Genomic DNA, 20,757 nt, shown 5'->3' with positions numbered 1-20,757 from the left:
CTGTAAAAGGATATCCTTATTCCTAGGAAACGCACATTGAAGTATTTACGGCTAAAGGGCAATGATGTTTGTGTATTATTCTCAAACGATTCAAAAGAACTAGGTATATACACACATACATATATATATAGAGAGAGAGAGAGAAAGAAGGAGCAAGTGGAGTAAAATGTTTAACAATAGGTATAAAAATATGTAACATATGGTGTCCTATGTTTCATTCTTATTCTTACAGCTTTCCTACAAATTTGAAACCATTTCCAAATGAAAAGTTTTCAAAAACCCATTAGGATGGGTTAAAAATGTAAATAAGTGTAGCTTGACCATCAAAACAAGCACAGGGCCACTGCAGGACAAGCAGAGGTGACAAGATACAGTTGTGACCATAAGATGCCAGGAGAGCTTGTACTTGGAACAAGGGGGCATGAAGTTGTTTTATGATTTAAATATCTAATGGAGTGAAGCTAAGATCTCTTCTACACCTGTCTCCACAATAGGCTCTGCTTGTCCCCAGGTGCTTGGTGTATGTGGCACTAAGACTAATGTTGCTTGAAACCCTTACCAGAAATTTCATTTTAGGGTTTTAGTCTTGAGGCTTTGGTTTCACATGCAAGTTACTGCCATGTTGCTGATCTCCCCCCTCCCTTGCCTCAGATTTCTTCCCAGCTGCAATCCATTTGGCAAACTGCAGATAGATAAATCCCTAAATCATTGCTTTCTCTATATCAGTTCCTCACTCGAGAAATTACAATGCTTTCCTATTCTCCACAACACCTCGTCTAAACCTGGCTGTCCCATCAGTTCCATTTTTATGATTTTTTACATATTTTGGTTCACAGTTTCCACTTTCATGATATTCCCCCCACCACTGAAAATAACAGGACCTATGATTAGACTGACATCTGATACCGGTTGTAGTTTAGTTGGAGTCACATGGTCTGGACACTAGGCTTGTGCCAAACATGTGATTGTCTAACAGAGTTGGGATTTGTCTGAGTTCTTTCCTCCTATTTTTTAAAATTTAAATAAACTGTTTAATTTTAGAATAGTTTTATGTTTAAGTTGCAAAGATAATACAGAGAGCTCCCATCTACCTCACATCTAGTTTCCTCTATTGCTAACAACCTGCATCACTACATTTGTCATAACTAGTGAACCAGCATTGGGACACAGCTATTAACTAAACTCCATACTTTATTCAGATTTCATTAATTTTCCGTACTGTTTTTTTCTGTTCTAAGATTCCAACTAGGAGACTATATTTAGCTTTTCTCTATTTTTTTTTTTTTTTTTTTTTTTTTGAGACAGAGTCTCGCTTTGTTGTCCAGGCTAGAGTGAGTGCCGTGGCGTCAGCCTAGCTCACAGCAACCTCAGACTCCTGGGCTTGAGTGGATCCTTCTGCCTCAGCCTCCCGAGTAGCTGGGACTACAGGCATGCGCCACCATGCCCGGCTAATTTTTTTCTATATATATCAGTTGGCCAATTAATTTCTTTCTATTTTATAGTAGAGACGGGGTCTCGCTCTTGCTCAGGCTGGTTTTGAACTCCTGACCTTGAGCAATCCGCCCGCCTCGGCCTCCCAAGAGCTAGGATTACAGGCGTGAGCCACAGCGCCCGGCCTCTATTTTTAAATTTTAAAATATTATTTAAAAAGCCAAATGCAGATTTTAAAACTAAAGTGCATAGTCTGATTAAGATTTCATATGACACTTTGATGCTCTATCTTTCCCACTACCCTTGAACATAAAAACCAGCATAATCTAGTTCATCCCAAGGAGTGATTAGAACACTCATTTCAAAGCTTCCTGAATTTTCTCTTTGTGTCAGATACCTTGGGAGGACAGAACACGCTTCTCAGACTTAAAGTCCAAGGCTACATTGAATTAGCTGGACCAAGAAAATTTTGCTTTTTTATGGTATAAAGGAATTAATCCAATGTTGAATCCCCTGGAATAGGTCTGTCATTTCATCTTTTCCATTGTTGTTCTAACTCTACTTTCTGAGAGATTTCCTCAAATTCATCTTCTAACTCCTCTATTGAGTTTTACATTTTTATATTTTTAATTTTCAAGAGCGCTTTTTTGGTACCTTGAGTCTGCCTCTTTTAAATAGTGAACTGTTTTCATGAATACAACCTTATCTATTATCTGAGTTTAGTAATTTAAAAAAGAAAGTCTTCCACCTTACAGTCTGTTTCCCCCAAGTTGTTTTGTTGTTGTTGTTGTCTTTGTTTCTTCCACAGTAGAGACTTGCCCCAAGGACTGGTAATTTTTATTTAAGAATGGAGTACTAAAACTAATTGGAAGTTTTTTCATTTGTGGGTCATTGAAATGCTTCACTATAGAGTGACCTGACTGGGCTTGTTAGTTTGAGAACCCCATCCCCCAAGTTGGCATCTTTGGGTACTGTCCTTTGGGGTGGTCAGATTCCCCAGCTAATAACTTTCCTGTTTCTTGCCTGTTGAGGGAAGGTCTGGTTGCTAGAATTCTAGGAGCTAAGAGAGGGAAGAAAGCCTCAAGTTCTCTACTTTCAGCATACAGACTTTTCCTTAATTCCCCTGTTAAACAGGTATGGTACCCCTGTTTCTGTACTGTCTCAACCTCTTCAGAGAATACCCCTCTAGTCATCTGCTGGGAATGAGAAGGGACAGTTGCCCAACTGTACAGAGGAGGGGATGGTGTCTGGAAGACTTATTTTTTAAAATGATTTTTTGAAATTTAGTTACAACTTAAATATATTAAAGTGCACAAATCTTAAGCATACATGGCTAATGAATTTTTGCACATGTATGTACCCATATAACACCATCCATATCAACATGTAGAATATTTCCAGCACCCAAGAAGGCTCCCTCATGCCCTTTCTCAGTCAAAGCACTCCCTAAAGTAACCACTATTCTGACTTCTTTCACCATAGATTAGTTTTCCTGCTCTTGAACTTGATTGAAATGGAATCATACTACTATAGTTTTTTATGTCTGGCTTTTTTCTCAACATAATGTCTGTGAGATTTGTTCATGTTGTTTCAAGTTGGCTGTAGTTCATTCTTTTTCATTTCTGTATAGTATGCCATTGTATGAATACACTATAATTTATTTATCTATCCTACTCTTTTTGGACATTTGAGTCATTTCCAGTTTGGGGCTATTATAAATAATCCCTCCATGAATATTCTTTTTTTTTTTTTATTTTTATTTTTTTTTTATTTTTTTATTTTTATTTTTTTCTTTTTTTTTCAGCCAAACCTGAGTGTAGGATATTCTTTTTTTTTTTTTGAGACAAAGTCTCACTTTGCTGCCCAGGCTAGAGTGAGTGCCGTGGCATCAGCCTAGCTCACAGCAACCTCAATCTCCTGGGCTCAAGTGATCCTACTTCCTCCCGTAGCTGAGACTACAGGCATGCGCCACCATGCCCAGCTAAATTTTTGTATATATATTTTTAGTTGGTCAATTAATTTTTTTCTATTTTTAGTAGAGACGGGGGTCTCTCTCTTGCTCAGGCTGGTTTTGAACTCCTGACCTTGAGCAATCTGCCCGCCTCGGCCTCCCAGAGTGCTAGGATTATAGGCATGAGCCACCAGGCCCGGCCCCCATGAACATTCTTGAACATGTCTTTTGGTGCACATGTGCATACATTTCTGTTGGGTACATAACCAGGAGTGGACTTGCTGAGTCTTATATATTTATTTTTAGCATCAATCATTACAGCCAAAGAGGTTTCCAGTATGCCTGTACTGATTTATTTTCCCATGAGTAGTGTATGAGAGTTCCAGTTACTTCAAAACCTAGGCAAAACTTTTAATTTTAACCATTCTGGTGGGGGTGTAGTGATATCTCGTAGTTTAATTTGCATGTCTTTGATAACTAAAGATGTTAAGCTTCATTGTATAGGCTCTATCCCCTTGGCTATATTCTTTTGTAAAGTGTTTTCTTGAGTCTTTTATCCATTTGGGTTGCATGTATTTTTCTTATTGATTTGAAGAAGCTCTTTATAAATTTTAGGTAGGAGTCCTTTATAAAATATGTGTTTTGCAAATATCTTTTTCTAGTCTGTGGCTTGCCTTTCCTCTCTTTTAATGGTGTCTTTCAATGAACAGAGTTCTCAAGTTTTATAAGGTCAAATGGAAGACTCGATTTTTAACAACTTAAAAAGGAATAAATTTATTTATAAGTCTGGGCTATCTTTCTGAGCTTGCTGTAAATACACTGTAATAGAAATTGTGCCGAGCAGAAAACCATCTTTGTTTCAGGGTTCAGGGTTATGCTTCTTGTGCCAGCTGTCATCAAGATTGAACATTACCAGACACAAACTATGTCATGCTATTCTAGGATCCCTGGCAGTAGTAAACAGGAAGAGAGAGATCAATCTTGAGTTGTTATAGCAGACCATAATGCGACAAAGCTTTGGTCTCTAAAGACTGAAGGATGAAGCTTCCAGGCCCAGGGTATAATTGTCTCTGCCCCCTTCTTTATAATTTGCTTGTTAATAATCTAATATTTTGTAAAAGTTTTCTACACTCCTATAGATGCCTCTCCACCCCCACCTTCAACAAAGCAAAACAGAAAGACTGATCATTCTATTATACACAAATGATAAGGTTTTATTATCTTTAATAAGGAGGCTTGGAGAGATAGTTGGCCTACTAGCTAATTATTGACAAAGAAGGGCTATATATCAACTGTTCAAAAACCATAGCCACCATTCAACTGTTTTGACCTATAAAAAAATGGTAATTTCATGTAATCAACTTACTGTCTTTGGTAACTTTGCTGTGTATAGTTTATGTTGGAAGAATGCCAGAAAATAAAAGTCCTCAAATCAAAGCTGCTTTGTTGTGCACATCACAGAGTAGGGACCCCCAATAGTGTGAATTTCAGGGTGCTGAGATGGGTGTACGGAGTTATACCTGCCTAAAAATTACTAGGCTTCACATTATTTTAGCCAAGCTATGTGGACTACCATTTGGATCTTATTTGTTTGTCTCTAAGGAGACTCTAGGAGCAAGTCAGAGTTATACTCTCTTTTCAGGTATATGCCCTTCTTAAGATCCTCATGTCTCAGAAGAGGATGTCAATCTCTTACTCATGCCAGATGACAGTTAAAAAGCATGAGCCAGTGTTCAACTATACTCCAGGCACTTGTTAGAGAATAAAAAGTATTCATTTCACTCCAATATTTATCAAAAGCTCAACTAGGACATATAGGCCAATGGAATAAAATTTCAAGTCTAGAAATAAACCCACACGTTTATGATTAATTGATTTGACCATGACAAAGTGCCAAGACCATTCAATTAGGAAAGAATAGTCTTTCAACAAAGGGTGATGGGACAATTGGATATCCATAGGCAGATGAAGAAAGTTGGACACCTAACTCCCTCCATATACAACATAGACAAAATTAACCCAAAATAGATCAATGACATAAATGTATGAGCTAAAACTATAAAACGCAGAAGAAAACTTAGGGATAGATCTTTGTGATCTTAGATTGGGCTATGGTTTCTTAGATATGACAAAAAAGAATATATAATCAAAGAAAAGATAGGTAATTTGACTTCATCAAAATTAAAAACTTTTAGCTTCAAAAGAAGTGAAAAGATAACCCAGGCCAGGCGGGGGACGGTTAGCTCATACCTGTAATCCCAGCACTGTGGGAGGCCAAGGCAGGAGGATCACTTGAGCCCAGGAGTTTGAGGTTGCAGTGAGCTGTGATTACGCCACTGCACTCTAGCTGGGGCAACAAGAGCAAGACAATGTCTCAGGGGAAAAAAGGGGGTGGGAGGAAAATACGAAAAAAAAAAGATGACCCAGAGGGAGGGAGAAAATAGTTGCAAATCATATATCTAATAAGGGTCTAGTACCCAGAATATATGAAGAACTCTTACACTCAACAACAAAAAGACAACCCAATTAAAAAATGGGCAAAGTATTTTTATAGACATTTCTCCAAAAGACACATACAAATAGCCAATAAACACATGAAAAAGTGATTAACATCATTAGGCATTAGGAAAATGCAAAACAAAACCCCAATGATGTTGGTGCATGGCTGTGGTACCAGCTACTCCCTACTTTAGAGGCTGCAGCAGGAAGATCGCTCGAGCTCAGGAGTTTTCGGCTGTAGCGAAAACTACACTATGCCGATTGGGTATCTGCACTAAGTTTGTCAATAATAGGGTGACCTCCCCAGAGCGGGGAAATGACCAGGTTGCCTAAGGAGGGATGAACCAGCCCAGGCAAGAAACAGAGCAGGTCAAACCTCCCGTGCTGATGGGTAGTGGGATCGTGTCTGTGAAGAGCCACTGCACTCTAGCCTGGGCAACAAAGCCAGACCCCATGTCTTAAAACAAATCAAAAACAAAATCAAAACAACCACAATGAGATACCACTTCACACCCACTAGGATGGCTATAATCAAAAAGATGGAAAATTACTCATGTCAAAGATGTGGAGAAATTAGAACCCTTACATATTGCTATTGAGAATGTAAAATGGTGCAGCCGCTTTGTAAAACAATTTAACATTCCCAGAAAAGTTCAATAGAGGGTTACCATATGACCTAGCAAGTCCGCTCCAGGTATATACCCAAGAGAACTGAAAACATACGTCCACACAAAACTTTGTACACAAATGTTCATAGCAGCATGATTTATCATAGCTAAAAGGCACAAACAACCTAAATATCCATCAACTGATCAATGGATAAACAAAGTGTAGTATACTGCACAAGAGAATATTGTTCAGCCATAAACAGGAATGAAATGCTGGAATATGTTACAACATGGTTAAACCTTGAAAACATTATGCTAAGTGAAAGATGCCAACAAAAAAGTCCACCTATTGTGTGATTCCTTTCACATGAAATGTTCAGAATAGGCAAATCTATAGAGAAATAAAGTAGAATAGTGGTTGCCAGGTGCTGGGTGAAGGGAACAGGCATTGACTGCTAAAAGGCATGGGGCTTCTTTTTGAGGCAATGAAATGTTCTGGAGTTAGATGGTGGTCATGGTTTCATAGCTTTGTAAATATGCCAAAAAACATGCATTGTACACTTTAAAATGGTGAATTTTATGATATGTGAATAGTATCTCAATTTTAGAAAAGAAAAACAAAAGAACTATAAAAAACTTCGGACCGGGCGCGGTGGCTCACGCCTGTAATCCTAGCTCTTGGGAGGCCGAGGCGGGCGGATTGCTCAAGGTCAGGAGTTCAAAACCAGCCTGAGCAAGAGCGAGACCCCGTCTCTACTATAAATAGAAAGAAATTAATTGGCCAACTGATATATATATAAAAAATTAGCCGGGCATGGTGGCGCATGCCTGTAGTCCCAGCTACTCGGGAGGCTGAGGCAGAAGGATCGCTCGAGTCCAGGAGTTTGAGGTTGCTGTGAGCTAGGCTGACGCCACGGCACTCACTGGAGGATAGCTTGAGCTCAGGAGATCGAGACCAGTCCGAGCAAGACTGAGACCCCGTCTCTACTATAAATAGAAAGAAAATTAGCCAAACAACCAAAGATAGAAAAAAGTAGCCACGCACAATGGCGCGCGCCTGTAGTCCCAGTTATTTTGGAGGCAGAGGCAGAAGGATTGCTTGAGCCCAGGAGTTTGTGTGAGCTAGGCTGACGCCATGGCATTCTAGCCCAGGCAAGAGAGTGAGACTCTGTCTCAAAATAAATAAATAAATAAATTAGGATTTATTAAAGTCATGAAATAACTTTATAAATATCATAGTCATAATCATAGTAACTGATATGTACCATATTGAATGTTTCCTAGGTGATACAGCCCATGCTAACTGTTCTGCATGCCCAGCATAATGGAATCCTCCCTATAGTTCCTCTTTTATAGAAGGGGAAACTGAGAATTAGATGGGCTAAGTAACTTGACCACATCCAAAAAGATAGAGCTAGGCTCTCAACCCAAATGTGACTGATCACAAAGTCCAAACTCTAAAATAGCATACTTCTTGGACTATTACGGATCTACTCCATATGATAAAACATCACACAAATCAATAGGGAAAGTTATAAATTACTTAATAAATGGGGCTTAGTCCATATTATATAACAAAATTATTTCTAATTATTAATAAATATAAAAAGTGAAAGAAACAAGACCACTAAAAGTGAATATAAAATACAACTTAATTTAAAAAAGAAAATAATTGAAAACAATGGAAGAAAATATAGGTAAGTATTTTACTGATTTGGGGGCCTAAAGAGGGATTTTGGAACAGAAAAAGGCAAGAGAACACAAATTATCAATAAATTAGGTATCATAAAAATTTAAATTATTAGGCTGGACATGGTGGCTCATACCTGTAATCCTAGCACTCAGGGAGGCTGAGGTGGGAGGATTGCTTGAGGTCAGGAGTTCAAGACCAGCCTGAGCAAGAGTGAGACCCCGTCTCTACCAAAAATAGAAAAAATATAGCTGGGCGTCGGGCTGGACGCTTGTAGTCCCAGCTCCTCGGGAGGCTGAGGGAGGAGGATCGCTTGAGCCCAGGAGTTTGAGGTTGCAGTGAGCTATGATGATGCCACTGCACTCTAGCCTGGTGACAGAGCAAGACCTTGTCTCAAAAAAAATAGCTCATTTCTTTTTATCCACTAAGTCATTCAAGTTCTAGGAATGCATCTTTAACAAAAAGGGCAGAGATACAAAGATTTCTATACAAAGATGATCATTGTAGGATTGTTAATAATCCCTGAATTTTGAAAGGAAATTGCTAACTTCAGTTGTAGAATTATTGAATGGAATGTAGTACATTCAAATGAAAGAATATTATAAATTTATTGGTCCTGCTTTCAAGGATTTTTTTTTTTTTTTTTGAGACAGAGTCTCACTTTGTTGCCCAGGCTAGAGTGAGTGCCATGGGTCAGCCTAGTTCACAGCAACCTCAATCTCCTGGGCTCAAGCAATCCTACTGCCTCAGCCTCCCGAGTAGCTGGGACTACAGGCATGCGCCACCATGCCCGGCTAATTTTTTCTATATATATTAGTTGGCCAATTAATTTGTTTCTATTTATAGTAGAGACAGGGTCTCGCTCTTGCTCAGGCTGGTTTCGAACTCCTGACCTCAAGCAATCTGCCTGCCTCGGCCTCCCAGAGTGCTAGGATTACAGGTGTGAGCCATGGTGCCCAGCCTCAAGGATATTTTAATACCATTGGGAAATTCTAATAATGTTATGGGAAAACAGAAAATAGAAATTATGTAATATGTATCTAGTTTACTATAACCTTTTATATTTAATATGACCTGAATTAAATAATAGATAGATAGATATACACACACCACACACATGCACACACACACAAAGGAAATGTGCCAGAAGATTAATAGCTATGATCTTTGGGTAATGAGAATATTATTTTGTCATACTTGCATATTTGGGGTTGCATTTTTAACTTGTTATAACTGATGTATTTTATTATCTGTAATGAAAAAATGATTTTTTCAATCCATCTATGCATAGAATATTATTTATTTACTCATTTATTTGCTTATTTACCAATTTATCCATTTCATAATTTGTTTTAAAAGATTGGGCTTGAATTCAGGCACTGGCAGATAATAAATATGGGCAAATTACCAATCTTCCCTAGCTTGTTTTCTTGTCTATAAAATGGGCAGAGCACCATCTACTCTGCAAGAGTAAATGAGGTAATGTATATAAAGACCCAGCACGATGACTCACTCATAAGAGGTGCAGTGTATATTATTTGGTTATCATTATCATTATTTTTAAAATTGGAAAAAGATGCAAAGTAGTAGTGGGAGACTGAAAATGTGTGGGCAGAGACCTTTACATTCTCCCAGTCGGGGGAATTATTTAAACTATTATTTTAACACAAGAACTATAAAATTTATTACATGCTTGGGATTTAAAAAAGAATGTAAATGTCAATGCAAAGCAAAGATCAAACATAAAAAATACCGAACCTTAGGAAAAATGCCAAACGCCAAGTAACCCCATGAAACCCTCCGCGTGGCTTAATAACTAAGACATTGCCACCTTGTGGAAGTAGTGATGCATTACATGTTCCAGGGAATTTTATTTTGAAGCAATTCATGTAGAAAGGCGGAATGACACAAATATTTTTCTCTACGCCCCCATCATCCTGTTTGGATTATTGCAGTACTCCTGGACCAGTCTCCCATCTGACACTCTTGTCCCCAAGCCATTCTCCTACACAGAACAGGCAGAGTAAGCTTTCCGAAGTGTAAGTCCGATCACGTCACTGCCACAGATTGAAAATACAACACGCCTCGAGTGGCATGGAAGGCCTCCAGCTCCACTTGTCCCAGCCTCACTGAGCATGAGCCACGGTGACCATCTTTCAGTTCCTAGGAATTATTTTTATTTATTTATTTATTTTTGAGACAGGGTCTCACTTTGTTGCCCAGGCTAGAGTGAGTGCCATGGCGTCAGCCTAGCTCACAGCAACCTCAAACTCCTGGGCTCAAGCAATCCTTCTGCCTCAGCCTCCCGAGTAGCTGGGACTACAGGCATGTGCCACCATGCCCCGCTAAATTTTTGTATATATATTTTTAGTTGGTCAATTAATTTCTTTCTATTTTTAGTAGAGACGGGTCTGGCTCAGGCTGGTTTCGAACTGACCTGGAGCAATCCGCCCGCCTCAGCCTCCCAGAGTGCTAGAATTACAGGCGTGAGCCACCACGCCCGGCCCTAGTAATTCTTATATTAAGCATTTTCCCACCTCAGGGCTTTCAAATATGCTGTTCTGTTTGCCTAGAATATTCTTCCTCAGTTTTCCACATGCCAAATCCTTCATCCTTCAAGTCCAAACTTTTCCCTCAGACAGACCATCAGCAACCCCTATTATTTTCTCTTGTAGTATCCTATTCTTTTCATGGCATTTATCACAAATTATGCTTATGTGTTTTTTCCTGTTTATTAGCTGGATGCCTGTTTCCCCCATCAAATTGTAAGCACCATGTTCAACAATGTATATACCAGAGCTTAGAGTTGTATAGTGCAATAGTAAATGTGTGCAATCTATATAATGAAACACCATTTAGTCAATCAAAATAATGTTTTTGGTGGGTATTACTGACGTAGAAAATTGTACATGATATAATTTTGAGTGAAGAAAACAGATTCTATAGTAATATAATCCAATTTTGTTTTTAAAATGTGAGTATATACTACATATATTTACATATCTATTCCACACATATGGATGTAAAAATATCTTCAAGTTGTTACAGTGGTTATCTAGATCAGAGAATTTGTGAGTGTAGTTTATTTTCTTATTTTTGCTTATCTTTTAAAACACTAATTGTTTATAACCTTTGTAGATGCAGTAGTTGGATTTGAGATAGAACAGAATCATATATTACATCAGAGTGGGAGAGTACCAATACTCAGCAGTAAACATCGGATCCTGGGTGGCTGCTCACCTTTGTGAGGTCTGAGGCAAGAGGACAAATGGAAGACCGTGCTGCCAGGCTCTTCCCATCCTTGTTCCAGCCCACAACACAGGGGACACCACGAGGGGCCTCTCACACTCACCTGTGTGGGCCCATGAGTCCAAGCTCCCCCCGCCACAGTCACAGCCAGTATGCACCCTTAGGAGGAAGTACCTGGAGAGGAGACCCCTACAGGCCTTCTCTGGGGAGGGAGTTCTAGGATCTGGGGTTTCTGGCAAGTGGTCTTGGGCTTAGGGTGGACACACCCCCTTAGTCCTGTGGACTCCTTGACCTGTAGAAGGAGGAGGGCAAAAGCAGGGGCCCTGGTGTTCAAGGTCAAAAGGCATAGTGATCGCATCTAACCAAATTTAACTTTGAAAAATCTCTTAGATCATAAAGTATAGTACTGTACATATAGGTGTTATGCATGCAACCCTATATCATTGTTTCCTAATTCTTCCTTGTCCATGTTTCTCCATGGCTCTTGGTTAATTTCCTCTTCCATGATGTTGGCAGAGTCAACTGGCTACTTGAACAATGTATTTCCTTCTGTAACCATGGTGAGTAAACCCTTACAAGCATTCATACTTTTTTTATACATTGGCTTTTAGGCTTGTTGGCATCTATATCTATAAGACGACTCTATATAGTTTGGAAAACAATAGGACTTGAAATGACAGGTTGAAAGAGAGCGAGGCAAGGCCGGGCACGGTGGCTCACGTCTGTAATCCTAGCACTCTGGGAGGCCGAGGCGGGCAGATTGCTGGAGGTCAGGAGTTCAAAACCAGCCTGAGCGAGACCCCGTCTCTACTATAAAAATGGAAAGAAATTAATTGGCCAACTAATATATATAGAAAAAAAACTAGCCGGGCATGGTGGCGTGTGCCTGTAGTCCCAGCTACTCGGGAGGCTGAGGCAGGAGGATTGCTTGAACCCAGGAGTTTGAGGTTGCTGTGAGCTAGGTTGACGCCACGGCACTCACTCTAGCCTGGGCAACAAAGTGAGACCCTGTCTCAAAAAAAAAAAAAAGAAAGAAAGAAAGAAAAAAGAAAGAGAGGGAGGCAAATTTAAGGATGATGCTAGGTTTTCAGTTTGAGCAACTGGTTTAACAATGGTGTTATTTATTGAGATGGAAAAGGCTAGGAGAACAAGTATAGATGTACCATAATTCATGGACCTGATTCCCTATTGTTGGACATTTATGTTGGTTGCAATATTTTATAATTAGGAACAATACTCTCATTTGTGGCAAAATCTTTTCACACATCCTTAATTTCTAAACATAGAATTACTGGGTAAAGGATGTGTACATTCTTGAGATTTTTAATACACAAATTCAAATGACTTTTAAAAGAGCTGTTTCCTCACACAACCTTAGGGTAGATTTTTAATACTCACTTTCTAACTCTGCCTCCCTACTTCCTCCCCTCTCACCCTCTTTTCTTTTGTCCATTTAATCACTAAACTTTTAAGTACCTACTATGTCCCACACAGGGCCTGACTTGGGAAATGATTGGGGAGAAGGAAGAGCTATGAAAAACCCTAGAGTTTTAAATTTGGGTAATTTGAATATCTTACCCAAAAACTTGTTTGACTCAGAATAACAGGACAGATAAGTTAAAATTTCTTCTTCATTTAAGTTGGCGATGCTACTCTGAGGGTTTGGAAGAACAAATGTTTAACGTTGTGCAGACCACAAGTAGGATGCTCAGACCAGGCTTTGCCCCAAGGAATTTAGAGACTACCATTTTACAATGAGTTTTTAAAATATTATGCAAATTTGGCTCCCTTAGCCAATGGCCACATCCATTCTCCATCCCATGAGGTAGGACTGCCCTATCCACGGGCTGTCTCCTGGCAGCTGATAGGGAAGGCTGGAGCAGGAGATCCAGCCTCCCAAGGCCAGCATGGGAGTCCCGGAGCATGAGGGCCCCCCTGTACAGTAGGGCCAACTTTCACCCTCTTCATCTAAGAGGAAATTTCATACTACTTGGCTTGAGCACCTAGCTTGCTAGACGTAACACTGACCTTGAGGGAAAAACAGGAGTTGGTGGACTTCCTTATTGTCATAACTCAGGTAGGAAAGTCCAGCCAATGACGTCTCCTCTCCTCTCAACTGGCCCCCAGTGAAAGACGGGAGCATGCACAGCACCACGTTCACTCCTATCAGAGGCCCAAAGTTAGTGGAAGAGTTAAGCCCCCCTACGCAAAGCTGGAAAATAAGAACAAGGCACCTATGTCCTGAAGGAATTAAAAGGAGACTCCCAGAGTATTATGAACCTAATGCAAGACTTGATTATGAATGTTCGTGCTCTGTTTTCCATTTTTCATTTTATTTTAGGGAGTATCACTCTGTTGCTCAAGCTAGAGTGCCGTGGCGTCAGCCTAGCTCACAGCAACCTCAAACTCCTGGGCTCAAGTGATCCTCCTGCCTCAGCCTCCTGAGTAGCTGGGACTACAGGCATGCACCACCATGCCCGGCTAATTTTTTTCTATTTTTGGTAAAGACGGGGTCTTGCTCTTGCTTTTGCTCAGGCTGGTCTCGAACTCCTAAGCTCAAATGATCCATCCACCTTGGCCTCTCAGAGTGCTAGGATTACAGGCGTGAGCCACTGTGCCTGGCCTGTTGCTCTGTGTTCTGAACATGGGCTATTAACTCCTGTAATTGAGAACTCTGTTAATGATTGCGGCTCTAATGCTCACTTAAATAACTTGCTAGGGGCTCTCTGACCTCTAGTAAGTGACTTAAGCTTCTGAATCATTGTGCATAACATTTGCATAATATTTTAAAAATTCATTGTAAAATGGTGTCTCTAAATTCCTCAGGGTAAAGCCTGAGTCATTGTGTTTGAATCCTTAAAATGGGAACAACTCTATGTCTTATAATACTTACGAGGGTGTCGAGAGAGTATGCACATAAAGCCCTTAGCACGGTAGCTTTTGCCTAGTACACGTTCAGTAACCAGTAGCTGCTCCTGGAGCAGTAGACACGATGCTAGCACATCTAATCCATAAAATACTAATGCATTTCATTTATCAGTCCATATGTTTGAAAACCAGAGGGACCATTTCCGGGTATTGGTTTATAATAAAAAATAAGTAATTTTAAAATGAAATTATTTTTAAAATTTATTTTAAAAACATTTGCCTTTAAAAAATATATGATATGGTTATTAAACTTTTGAAACTCTTCATATTTATTAGTTTATTCAACATTTGCTGAACACTTTTTATGTATCAAAATTATGCTAGGTTTCTGTCTTTCTGAATGCACTTTTGCAGTGCTTTGCTCAGTAGGATAAGAAGTAATACAACAGCACATTCCTCTAGATTAGGCGTCCTTAAACTAGGACCCGTGGGCCACATGCGGGTGTTTTTGCCCATTTGTTTTTTTACTTCAAAATAAGATATGTGCAGTGTGCATAGGAATTTGTTCATAGTTTTTTTTAAACTATAGTCCGGCCCTCCAACGGTCTGAGGGACAGTGAACTGGCCCCCTGTTTAAAAAGTTTGAGGACCCCTGCTCTAGACCCTCATTTTTAGATAAGCACGGCACTGACTCCTAAGCAGCTCAACTTTCTGACACTTTGTAGACCTCTTTATGCTGGAAGAAAAGAAAGAGATGTACAAAAAAAAGGATGTGTGATTCCTGTAGAAGAGTCTTTGCAACCCTCCCTCATACCCCCCCCGCACATGTCTCCTGTGACACATGAAAGAATGTTTGTAACTTAAATTTTCCATACCTAATAGGAAACCAGTGTTTCCTAAATAGTAAAAGTTGCAGATGACACTCTGACTTTTAGTTAATCAAGTGTTCTAACCTCCTCCCTTTTCCTAGCAATCTAACAAGAAGTAAAATAGGACACTTGGCCTCTTTCCTCTTTTCTTGCCCAAACCTTGGGGATGTTATAAAGCAACAGGGTGCATCCCACATTCAGGGGATCCTGGGAGGGGAGGGCTCTGGCCCCCATGCATTTGTTCCGAACAACAGCGGACAAAAGAGACCTCTGATTGAATGTTTGACGGGCTGCCAATCAGCACAGGCACCAGCTGTTCCAAGGGACCGAGCAAAGAGCACTGTGTGGAAGGTACAAGCAGCAGATTTTGTTCTCTAACCACCAGAGCAGGCATCATGGAAACACGTTGCCTTCTAAAAGAACTTCTGACCCGGGTGGAAGGTAGGAATGACTAAATTCATTTCTGTTAATAATTAATAGTTGGCTGTACCCGATACACTGGGAGTTCCAAAGCAAACAAGAGGCTTCCTGGAGTAGAGGATGTTCAAACCCTCCAAATCCCAGATTGGGATATATGGTCTGTCCAAAGGTTGTTTTCTCCTGACTCGTGTATTTCCCAAAACACAGTATCTTTGTAAAACTACAATGAACGTACAATCCCCCTTTCTACCCTGTGAGCTTATTAAACACTAAAGTAAAAATTACCTGCTTTGAACCTGCTTTAAAAATCCTTCGAGTACAAATAAGCAAGGTAATATTTCAGGATCAGCATTCTGTCCCCGTATCAGGCACCAGCCTAGTCCTGCAGCCACCTTGGGCGTTTGTATTAGTGCTATCCAGACATGCTAAAGCTTTGCAAACCAGCACATTTCCCACCATACATCTCTATGCTAATACTAGGCTTCCTCAGTTTGTCTTTTTTCTTTCGTGGCTTTTCAATCTTCTGTCACTTGGCTCTGTTTTGATTGTCCTGTTCACTGCCAAAATTTGTTCAGTCACCATTTGCCAACATCTTGGCATTTCTAGAATAATTAAATGAAAAGTAGATGAGTACAACAGAGCAAGATATGTGCAATGGGGACTGTCCCGAAAAATGTTGTCTCTCTGAGTCAAAGATTAACTTTGGGCTACATTTTTGAGAGTAATGTCCTTTAAGCCATTGACTTGGCTAATGAACAAGAAACCACAGTCTGTTAGGCCATATCTGATAATTAGAAAGTCATACTTTGGCAAGAGTGGCCCCAAATCAGGACCCTCTCCTGATTTGGGGCCGGGCCAGTCAGGCACCCGTTGCTTATCTACACAGCTGGGGCAGCCCAGCCATAGGCCAGGACAGCCTGGCTGTGGGGATCACACCAGGGCTGTGGCCCACGTCTAGTGGTGAGCAAATATTGACAGGTCTGAAGTGGCAAGGGAGCAGAAAGAGTGGGGAGCTGGTTAATGACTGTCAGACTCCATCCCTGGAAGAGCTCGAAATCTTTACAGAGAGATTGGGACAGAAAATCTGTAAGCTGAGAAAAGCGCTCTTATTTAATTAACCTATTCCAGAGGTGAGCCCCATAGGACGGCACAGAACAGCACGATCGAATGGCCGCTTTCCACTGCTGCAGTCTGAGGGCTGTGTGCTTTCCTGTCTTTTGATGGCTCCCTGATATCAAGGGAAAGAGAGAAAAAAAGGGAGAGGACCTACCGTTTATTAAGGACCTGCTATGTGTTGGGTACTGGTCTCAGGATTTTACATACGTTTTTCTCACTCAATCCTCAAGAGAAGGTATCATTAGCTCCTTTCACAGGGTAAAGAAAGAGGAGAAGCAACTCCCCCTGTTGTGAAAGGCAACATGGAAATATATTCATTATCACTTTAAAAGCATGTAAAATTATGCAGCAAAGAGTGAAGTGGTTTATTTCATGCCTTGAATGTGAACAAGTGCTCAGCGTGTGGCCCCAGTAAGGACACCTCTGGGATTTTCTGGGGTGTCTGTGATGGGGAGTGCTGGGATGGGGGGCGCCGATGGGACAAGGAGAGGCTGCAGTGCGGAATCTCTGATATAAAAGGCACAGAAATGCAGCTCTGTCAAATATCTCCACAAGAAGAAACCCTGTTAGAGCACTCAGGCCAAATCTGTTTACTAGAATATGCTAAGAGATTGTCCAAATGGAATGGGACTTCTTGTGTTGAATCTGCATGAAATTCTCAACTAACAGATACAGTGTTAACCAGGAATTTCTACTCAGTTGGATTTGACCGCTCTCAGATAAATAGGATGTGCTATACTTTGTGCATTGATATTCCAGTGGAATAAACAATGTGATAAAAACAAATCTGACATTTAAACCTTTCTGTGGTTTATCACCATCTATAGGATAAAATCTAACCTTGGCAGGTGGGTGAGTCCTGACCTGACTCCTTGGCCTCATCTCCCATCACAGCCTCACACTTTTTCTTTATTTCGGCATATTATGGGGGTACAGATTTTAAGGTTTCAATAAATGCCCTTTCCCCCCCTCCCCCAGCCTCACACTTTACAAGAGCAAATTACTTGGAGGTTACTCCTTTCCAAGGACATATATCCCAAATGCTGTCTCACACCTCTATCTATGCCTTAGCACATACCAGCTTCTTCTGGGAACTTCAGACACAGTAATGTCTGGAAGAACAGTATTTTTTTTTTAGATAAGGTCTTGCTCTGTAGCCCAGGCTGGAGTGCATGATAGCTCACTGCAACCTCACACTTGTGGGTTCAAACAGTCCTCCTGCCTCAGTCTCCCAAGTAGCTGGGGACTATAAGCTTGTGCCATCATGCCTAATTTTTTTTCTGTTTTTTGTAGAAACAGGGTCTCGCTCTTGATCAGGCTGGTCTTAAACTCCTGACCTCAAGCGATCCTCCCATCTTGGCCTCCCAAAGTGCTAGGATTACAGGAGGAACAAATTTTTCCCAGCCCTCACCTTGTTCCTTGGCCCCATCCCATGCCAATAGGATAAATTATTCCCCTCTCGCCCCCAGGTGCTTCCATATTGCACACAATTCCATGGCTGCACTGACCACACCTACCCCCTCTCCATCCCTGAACTGTGTGCTCCACGAGTCAAGGACTGGCATATAGTAGGTGCTCAGTAAAAGAGCCAATTTCTTTAAGATACCATGGTACTATATTTTTTTCTTGCCTAGAGTCTTCAATGAGAGCTGAGAATTGGCTTCTTATTATTTCCCTAAAACAAACTCAGATAATAAATTCAATAGTCAAAAAGTTCAGTAAAGCCTTTCAGAGGAAATCCAAACGTTGATAATGTTTCAAATGAACGTGAACTAGGAACACTTATTCTAAGGAATATGTAAGACAAAGAACAGTATTCTTCAAGTATACATTGATTCAACATGAAATCTAGTGAAAATAGGACGCAAATCGAAAAGCTAGTGTCTCCCAGACACCTGGGCTTTGGGTACATTAATTGTCGCTCTTAGAATTCAAACATTAAAACGCAGCACTCTCAGTATTGTAGGCTGGGTAAAACACCTGTGTCCATTTTAGGAGTTGAGTTTGCTAATTGTGACTCAACCAGCAGGTGTCGCTAGAGACAAGCACATTTGTTACAGCTGCCATCTCAAGAATGAACACCCCAAATCTGGCTCCCGCTGGAATTCCTGCCTCCTTCTAAGGTCCCGTCCCTCCGTGGAAACTTTAACTGGAACAGCATGCATGTTCATAGTTCTCAAAGTTTATTATGGAGGAGAACACTCTGGGCTGAGTGGAAGTGTGTTAAAATGCTGATTCCTGTCCCCTAGCTGCAGAGATCTGACTCAGTAGATCCGGAATGGGACCCTGAGTAATTTCCATTTTAAGCACTGTCTTTTTACCTTCCCAGCATTCCCTGTTGTGATGCACTTTGAGAAACACAGATTTGCATCCCATGTAGACTGTGCAATATTATCTCATAGCCTCAACTCAGAGACAATCAGGCGGCACCAATTTGTTCATTCACTCAACAAACATCCATTGTACCCGTATAGCTTTCCAGTTACCACTGGGCACCTTCACAAAGTTGTGCAGCTCCTTCTCCTATCTCAGGCCTAAGATCACTGTCAAGGGATCAATAATAGAATTCAGTAAAGACTCAACTTTTCCTTTCTTATATCCATCCCATCAAAGAACCTGGCTTCCACCACGAGAGGAAAAAGATATCCTTGTCCCATAAAGAGTATTCATATATTTACAGAAATTCTGCCAGTAAATTGACCTCTAATAGTTAGTTTATAGGATATAAACATCCCAATAATGTTAAGAATGAGGCGGAGGCGGAGCGAGAACTCCAGGACTCATGAATCTTGATGGCTCTGTACAAGAACCTGAAAAGAAGGAATATTCTCCTGTCTGTGTTGGCAAAGAAGATAACATTAAAAAACTGGAAGAATGACAGTTGTTGTCCATGATAGAGAAGTGGTCATTTTCTACCACTAAGGAGAATATCATACTATGGATATTCACTGTTACCACTCAGGAGGACCTTTGCACTTGGGAGAAATAGAGGATTTTGATGGACGACCATGTATCGTTTGCCCTTGGTATAAACACAAAATTACTTTGGCAACAGGAGAACGACTATACCAGGCTATAAATCCTAAAGATCCATCAGCAAAACCCAAGTGGTCCTCCAAAGGAATAAAGCAAAGGATTCATACAGTGACAGTGGATGATGGGAATGTTTATGTGACTCTTTCTAATGAACCTTATAAGTGTGATTCTGATTTTTATGTCACTGGAGATTTCAAAGTAATTAAGAGTCCTTTCTGATAAAAAAATATATAGCACTGGAAAAAAAATGAAACTTATTATTATTATTATTGTTATTTTAGAGACAGGGTCTGGCTGTGTTGCCCAGGCTGAAGTGCAGTGCCTATTCACAGGTGTGATCATTGTGCACTACAGCCTGGAACTCCTCGGCTCAGATGACCGTCCCTCCTCAGCCTTTTGAGTAGCTGGCACTGCAAGCCTGAGCCACCATACCTGGCCTACTATGGCTTTAAACACAAAAACAATAAATCCATTAGTATCTGAAAATCAAAATGCCACTATATTTCACTGCCATGTTAACCTTGTAAATCCAAGATATACAAAAATTCTAGTAGTAAAAACGTGAGATAAATTATATTACAACAAATAAAACATGAACAAAAATTCCATTAGAAACTTAAAATTGCTATGATATGGTTACCCAAGAGGGTTGAGGGAGAGTGCATTCTTAGAAATTTTAATGAAAATCATGCATCTCAATGCAGACTACAGCTAAAAACCATTAACTGTCCAGTGAAAACCTGGTATGCCCTAAGTCTACCTATTGTTTTTTTTAACTTTCCTACTATTAGAAAATTTTTTGCACTAGAATGGACTTTAAAGATCACAGAACCCAGGCTTTCACTCTGTGCTCAATACTGCTTTACAACATCCCAGCCACAGAAGTGCCACCCAGCCTCTGCATGCATTCCTCTGTGTTCAGGGGGATCACTTCTTCCCCTGGAGCTAAGTCCATTTTGATGCTATTCCAGTTTTCAGGAAGTCTGAAAGCAGGAAAACCAGTGCCTCTACCAGGAAGTC

At 40.4% G+C, this 20,757-nt stretch overlaps 1 protein-coding gene and 1 pseudogene across 2 annotated transcripts in view; one reads left to right on the top strand and one right to left on the bottom strand.

The window, feature by feature from the left end:
- SLC44A1 (solute carrier family 44 member 1) overlaps positions 1–20,757 on the bottom strand; it is a 176,031-nt gene that overhangs the window by 2,971 nt on the left and 152,303 nt on the right. The window lies entirely within an intron of this gene.
- LOC142874342 (Rieske domain-containing protein pseudogene) lies at positions 19,484–19,956 on the top strand (annotated as a pseudogene).

Source organism: Microcebus murinus, chromosome 12 (genome assembly GCF_040939455.1).
Source record: "Microcebus murinus isolate Inina chromosome 12, M.murinus_Inina_mat1.0, whole genome shotgun sequence".
NCBI classification, from domain to species: Eukaryota; Metazoa; Chordata; class Mammalia; order Primates; family Cheirogaleidae; genus Microcebus; species Microcebus murinus.
The sequence above is the reverse complement of the archived record's forward strand: the minus strand, read 5'-3'. Positions and strand labels throughout refer to the sequence as shown.